Source organism: Equus quagga, chromosome 6 (genome assembly GCF_021613505.1).
Source record: "Equus quagga isolate Etosha38 chromosome 6, UCLA_HA_Equagga_1.0, whole genome shotgun sequence".
In the NCBI taxonomy this organism is placed as follows: Eukaryota; Metazoa; Chordata; class Mammalia; order Perissodactyla; family Equidae; genus Equus; species Equus quagga.
The window spans coordinates 37,427,066-37,434,240 of NC_060272.1; the positions used below are offsets into that span (position 1 = coordinate 37,427,066).

Here is a 7,175-nt window from a genome sequence, read left to right on the forward strand (position 1 = left end):
TTATTTATTTACAAGACTGGCAGCACAGTTGGCATTTTTTAATAGGCAGAATAAGATGGTTTTATATCTCAGAAGACTTTTGATTTAAATGACAGATAAAGCAACTCAGACATAACGGTATTAATGAAGAAGCCTACTAAGTCTTAATAGTGCTATACGGGTTATGAGGAAGAATATATTGGTATTGGTTTCCTCACAACCTCTTTTAGCCTTTCATTGTTTTAAAATTACATTTCAGTTTTACTGGGTGTCCTTCATGATGAATCTTCAGCAAAATTTTAAATACCAAATGAGTTTTTACAAGGCATTCCCATCAATAGTTTTGCAAAAGGAAGAGAAAGGTATGCATTTTCTTGAAATAAAGTCAACTTCCACTGATCTTTTAAAATTATGTTCTAGGAATTTAAGTGTCAGGTTAAATGGGCTAAAAAGATTCAGAAAAAATCTAGAAAGCATGGAGACTTGTAAAGAAATGCTTGATTCTCTACAATTATGCCTACGATTGGCCTTAGACCAGTGATTCTGAATGACCTCCAAATATAGATTTTCTACCACTTGCCAAAATAAAGAGTACTGTGCTAATAGCAAGTAAAGTGAGTTTGGGTACATTATTGATTAACTCTATCATTCATGCACTGCCTTGAAAATATTTAGTTACATGATTCATTCACTTTGCACTTAATCAGTTTATGAATTATGTGACTAACTATGATAGGCCAACTGTGTGAATGATAAATTTAGTGAATAGAGTTTTCTGATGCATTTTACCTTTCCAGTACATTATCAAAAATGAAACGTTGCCTCTAATCCTAAGGAAATATAGTGTAACTCTTGGCAGCCCTACTACTACAGCATATTTTTATTCATGAGGGAATGGGGCAATGCTTTCTTTTCAGAAAGTAATATGCTTCCTTCTATCTATGAAGTAAATTTGTTATCATATCTATAATGGAAAGCAAATGATATGTCTTACTATAAGTTTACATTCTTGGTAGCCAGTACTATAATTGAGGGTATTGAAATGGTAGAAAATAGTGTGTAGAAGAATGACAGAACAGGATGCAATGTGAAGGGAAAACTGGGCTAGTTGATGCCCCAGTGATTTCTGGTTCATGTATCTAAGAACAGGGACACATTTCACATCTTCATTTTTACCTCCTATTGTATAAGAGCATAGCCATTCTGAGTCTTTTTCGAAAGAAACCAAACCAAAACAATAAAAAAGAAACCCCAAGAGGCCAAGATAGCTAATTGATTTTTACCAATTTAATTAAACAACCAGACATATTAGTGAAAAATTTCACTAATTCAATTAAGCAAAATTTTCAATTAGTAAAATTTCAGTAATTTCACTTAGCTGATTGTCTGAACTGACTGGTGGTTTACATGAACAGAAGAGTCAGCATAATGATAGCTTCATAGAGAAGTAATACCATAATCAAGAGGTAAATGGTAGAACTCTCTATAAAGTATGTAAAGAAGAGTAATTTTTAGTTGCTACTTTAACCTGTCATCACGTGAGAAGACTATATTAATTATATCTTCCATATGCTTCATAATAATTACTATATATTTGACATTGAGAATCAATACATCCTATATTCCATTGTGATTATTACGCACTTCATATTGTACATAAGTTTCTCTTCCTCCGTTCTGTGTGAATGCAATAGCCCTCTAATTTGTAGTGCTCTTGGCATACCTATCCAAGTCCTTCCTGCATGAGGCAGCCAGAGTAATTTTTTTATAAGCAGGAACTGGAACATGTTACTCCCCATATCAGAACGTTCAATGTCCCATTACCATAAAGATCAAATTCAAAAGTCTCAAAGTAGGCCACAAGGATGCATATGTTCAAAAAGCTGCCTACGCCCTGCTTTAGCAGCACCACTCACCTCTTTGTTCTCAAAGTTTTCCCCTTACAAGACATCCAATTCTACAAATGTGCCAGTCTTCTCAAGCAAAGGAAATTAGGACATCAGCCTTCCTCCTACTTCTGTCAACTTACCTACCTAACTCTCCCCATCTTTCAATTCCTCACTGTAGTGAATTTAATCGAAACCTTTCCCGACTCCTTAACTAGGACAAATCTTGCTGTATGTTTGCACATTAACCTATATTCTCTTTTGGCAAGAGTTATCACATTGTTAATAACTTATTCAATCTTTCCAGCTTGCTTTTAAGATCCATGCTGGCAGGGCCATGTGTGTTCTCTTCATTCAATCTGTAGCACCTATAACTCTTTATGAGTAGATAGGCAATGCACAGTTATAGATTGAATCTCTCAAGGAAATTACATACCGATCAAAAAAGAGAAGCAAGTATAGAGCTTAATAATTTATTTGGTCGTCAGAATACTTTGTATTTAATATTTATAACAGAACTATTTGATCCCAAGGTATTTCATTCACCCATTGAGAAATACAGGTTCATACCTCAGAAAGAAGTGACAGTTTTTCCTTGGTGCTATGCAAATGAAACCAATTCATTCATTTGCAAGTGAACTCATTCATTAATTCATTTATCCAGCTAACATTTATTGATCACCAAATGCCAGAAGCTGTAGTCTTAGGTATATGTTATTGAATATTGAATCTTGCTTTTGAATAACTCACTGTAGAGTGGAAGAGATGAATCAGTAGCAAATAATTACTATATGATTTTAAAATTTCTCTAATAAGAGCAAGTCTAGGAGCTATGAGGGCTCTTTAGCTTTCCATCAATTGTTTTAGCATTATGTAGACACAACCTTGCAGCCTATTTTTGGCTCACATTTTATTGACAGGATGAGTAAACAATCATAAAAAATTGAAGAAAGATATCCTGAGATAAATAACACAGTAAACTGGATTTGCTTGCCTCATACCAATCTCATCAAACTCACATCCTGCTTAACAACTGTCCTCATCATTTGATTTTCTTTCCTCCCCCTGAATATTAGGAATATTACTCCTTACTTTATTATCTACCCAGTCTCATATTCAGTAAGTTTTTTTCTAACACTAGCAGATCATCAGGAAACTGTGCATATTGTATCACATTTTTTTAAACAATTCACAGCCTCTTAACTAATTATTTTCCTAAAAATAAAAAATTACTGACGTATATCCAACACATTAACAGTATTTTAAGTGGAAATTTCAGATGATTTTGACATGGTATCACCTCAAGGAAATGCATTTCCCAAGGTAGTCTGTGATCACTGGTTTATTTACTGACAGAATGTTTTCCATGATGAGTTTCTATATCTTATCCCAACCTAACATCTTACTTGCCTTTCTGCCTACAACTAAACGTTGAGTTGACATCTTCATTGAGTTGTTCACAATAATACCTGGATGCTCTCTTTGGGAATACAGCTAATTTAGAACCCATTAGTATGTACACATAATTTACATTGTTCAGTTAAATGTGCAGTATCTTGCATGAGTCTACAGTGAATCATCTGCCATCCAGTACCAATTAACCAGCTTAGTTGCTCTTTCCAGGGTTCTGCAAAAGCCTGCCTTGTTTTGCTTAACCCAGGTAATTGTATGTCAACAACAGATTGTGAATGCTATTACTCCATCATTTACTTCTTCTTCCAGGTCATTTATATAGATCATATTACCGTGTGTGTGTGTGCATGCACGCGCGTGTACATGTGTTTGCAAAAATGAGAGTTCTTAGGGCTAGTTCTGTTTGGACTCTTTAGATGCACACCTGACAATTGCCTACAAGTTACTGAGAAGATAATAACTCTGTTAATTTGTATTCTTATTTGACCACTATGCAGGCAAAATACTCAAGGCAACTACCTGAATAAGGATAAGATATAGTATCTAGGTGTTCGCATGAATGTATATTTAGAATGATACAGAAGAAAACTTTAAATTTTATCTAATTTGCATTGAATAAATGAAAAATAATTATTTTCTGAGATTTTTATGTTGAATTTATTAATCTTCTTTATTTAAAAGCTTTTCATTCTTTCTTTCATATTTTATTCATGAAACAAATATTTACTGTATACCGAGTATATTTCAGCCACTATGTCAAATGATGGCGATCAGTGGTGAACAAGGAAAATGTGGATCCTGCTTTACCTTCTAAATGTAAAAAACAGACCAAAACCCAGAATTATAAATTGGGCTAATCATATATGAAGCAATACTCCCTTTTTATACTTGAAGGCTTTATACTCCCTCTTTTGATTCTCCTCTCTTTTTACACTTGAATGCTTTGTATACAAATTAAAGTTATCTTTCCATAGGGTAATTAGCAAAAGCTTCATTGAAGAGATGATATTTAAGATGAAAATGGAAAGCAGAGGAGGAGCCAGCTAAGTGAAGAGCGAGGATATCAGTATTCTGGAAGCAGAAATAACATGTGTGATGGTCATGAATTGAGGAAGAGTTTTTTATTTTGAAAGAACTGAAAGGAGAATGGTGTGCCTAGATATCAATAGTGGCAAATATTTGAGAAAAGACTGGAAAAATAGGTTGGGGTCAAATTATATAGTACTTTGAGATTCATTTAAAAAATTGTATATAATCCTAAGAACACTGGAATATCATTTTAGCTGTGAAATGACGCTATCTTATTTAGGACTTTAAAGATCACTCATTTTTGGAAAAGGAAAGAGGAAACTTGTTCAAGTGGGAAGGCCACTTAGGAAGCTGATATATTAAGCCTGGGAAGATGATGGATGACACTACGTTAAGGAGACTGGTGATGAAACATAAAGACATTGTAAATAAATTAACAAGATAAAATTTACAGAAGATGCTAATAGATTATGAGAGGAGTAAACAGAAGGGAAGAATCAAGAATAATTCCCAGATTTCTGACTTAAGGAATTAGGTGGAATGTGGTATCCATTTACCGAGAAGTAAACAGTGACTTCTCGGGAAATCTAGGAGTAAATCTGGCAATTCTTAAGGGGAGAAATTTAAAGCGATTGTGAAATAAATTATTTAATTTTGAATGTTTTAAATTTGAAAAGTTTCTATCCAAGTGTAGAGGTCAAACTAAGCAGATGGATATGAACTCTTGTAATACAAAGAAGAAAATTGGAATAGATAATGAATTGGAAGATACTGGTATAGAGCTTTATGAAAAGGTATGGTGAAAGAGATAAGTAGAGAACCAAGAAAAGAAGAGGAACATCAGTATTTGGAGGCTAGGTAGAGGAGAAGAAAAGTGATCTGTTACATAGCAGAGTGGGCTCATGAAATATAAAAGAGAAAAATGAACGGTATCAAATGATGTAGTGATTCAGAATAAGATTAATACAGAGCAATATTCTTTGTAGCAATAGTTTGGACATTGCTGAATATGAGAAGAGTGGTTTAAATGGAATGTTAGGTAGTAAATCTGATTTAAGTGGTTAAAATGTGAATGCAGGTGGGAAAAAAGAGGTGGTAAACATGGTTCTAGGAAGTTTGTCTATGGTTCTTTGAAGTTTGTTTATGAAAAATAACCAAAAAGTGAGGCTGTGGCTGGGGAACATTGAGGAAGTTATGGGACTTCGTTTTCAAATATTGGAGATACTGGGTTATTTTTAAAAAATAATGGAAATGATTCATTAAAGATGGGAAAACTCTGACTTTTGAATGGTAACAAAATTAATTAAGTCCACAAGAAAGCAAGAGGAAACAGGAGCGATAGCTCAAGTGAGACGATTGACCTTTGAAAGAAATTCTTCTACTAAAACAGAAGGAAAGAAGGAAAAGATGAAAGCCAAATAGATTTGAAGATTTAATTGTTGAAAATGAGGAAATTGGCTAAGAATGAGGAGGGAAGTACATTTGGGGCAAGAGGAGAAGTGGCAAATTTGTGAATTGAATACTCACTATCTTTCTAATCATTTGTTTATGCAACAACATTCCACAATATTTGAGCATCAACCATGTGTCAGGAGCTATTTGAATAGCTGAGAAACATTGGTAAAGGGATGGACAGTAATACCTGCTTTTGTGATTGCAAACTAAAACTATATTTATGTGGAGGGATTTTCTGGAACTGAGGTGATTTTCTGCAGCTACTCCGGCAGATACAGAGAAGATAAATATTGAGGGCTCTTGACACAGGGGTGGCTCTGGGTCTGTGACTCTGATGTTTCTTAAGCTAACTTCCTAACTGTTGTCTCCCTTAATCATGGAGAATAATATAGAAAAGACACCTTTCCATTTCCCAACTTCATTTAATCTTATTTCCATTGTTTGCCAATTTATTAGGTACATTAAAATGTATTGCCATTCTTTTAATTTCTTCATATTCCATTTCTCCCTCTTCTATAGTATTCTGAATTATCATTCCCATGTATGTTTTTATATCTTCTATGCATAGCAAATCATATATATTCATTGTCTTGGAAGCTTAAAACTATAAGTAATAAATTCTATATCATTCTACTCTACAGTATGTTTTTTAAAATGCGTCTTAGTTCTCTTTTATTTATTTTAGCTGATATGTGTCGTTCCATGTATCAATGTACAACAGCTTAGCTTTGTCTGATATTAGAATAACCATAAAAGTTTTTGGGTGTTGTTTTGGTTATTTATTTCTCCTATCTTTTTTTGTGTGTGTGTGGAGGGTCTTCCGATGAGGACCAGAAAACCTGCTAGACAGATTCTAAAAGCGTTGTAGCACTTCTATCTTTTTACTTCAATATTTCTGTATCCTTATGTTAAAGCGTATACTTTCAGCCAAAATAGCTACATTTAAAAATTTAATATGACAAATTACCTTTAATTACAGTATTTAGATCATTTAAATATAATATAATTTCTAACATATTTGGGTTTAAATCTACCATCCACCTTATTCTTTTTGCTCATTATAAAAATTTTAAAATTGCTTTATATCATACTATTTTAGTTATATATGACATCAGCAGAAAATTACAATATAAAACTTGACCAATTAGAACCTGATATACTTAATATTTTCTTCACTTCCTGATAAATTCAAGGACCTTGGAACACTTAAATGTATATATTCTCTTATAAATAAATATATTTCATAAAACATATATTTTTATATTATTATTGTCATATAGCTTAAGTGTACATGTACTTTAAATGACAAGGAGCTTCATTATTTTTGGTACATTAAATATTTGTTTAATGTATTCTTAAATTTATCATTTCTGTTTCTCTTTAATTCTTTCTGTTTTTATTTGATCTGAGAAT

General features: G+C 32.9%; 1 non-coding gene across 1 annotated transcript; it reads right to left on the reverse strand.

The window, feature by feature from the left end:
* Positions 1–6,573: 6,573 nt before the first annotated feature.
* LOC124241430 (U7 small nuclear RNA) lies at positions 6,574–6,635 on the reverse strand. The gene has a single exon (XR_006889208.1). It is a non-coding gene; the product is annotated as a U7 small nuclear RNA (small nuclear RNA).
* Positions 6,636–7,175: the final 540 nt, after the last annotated feature.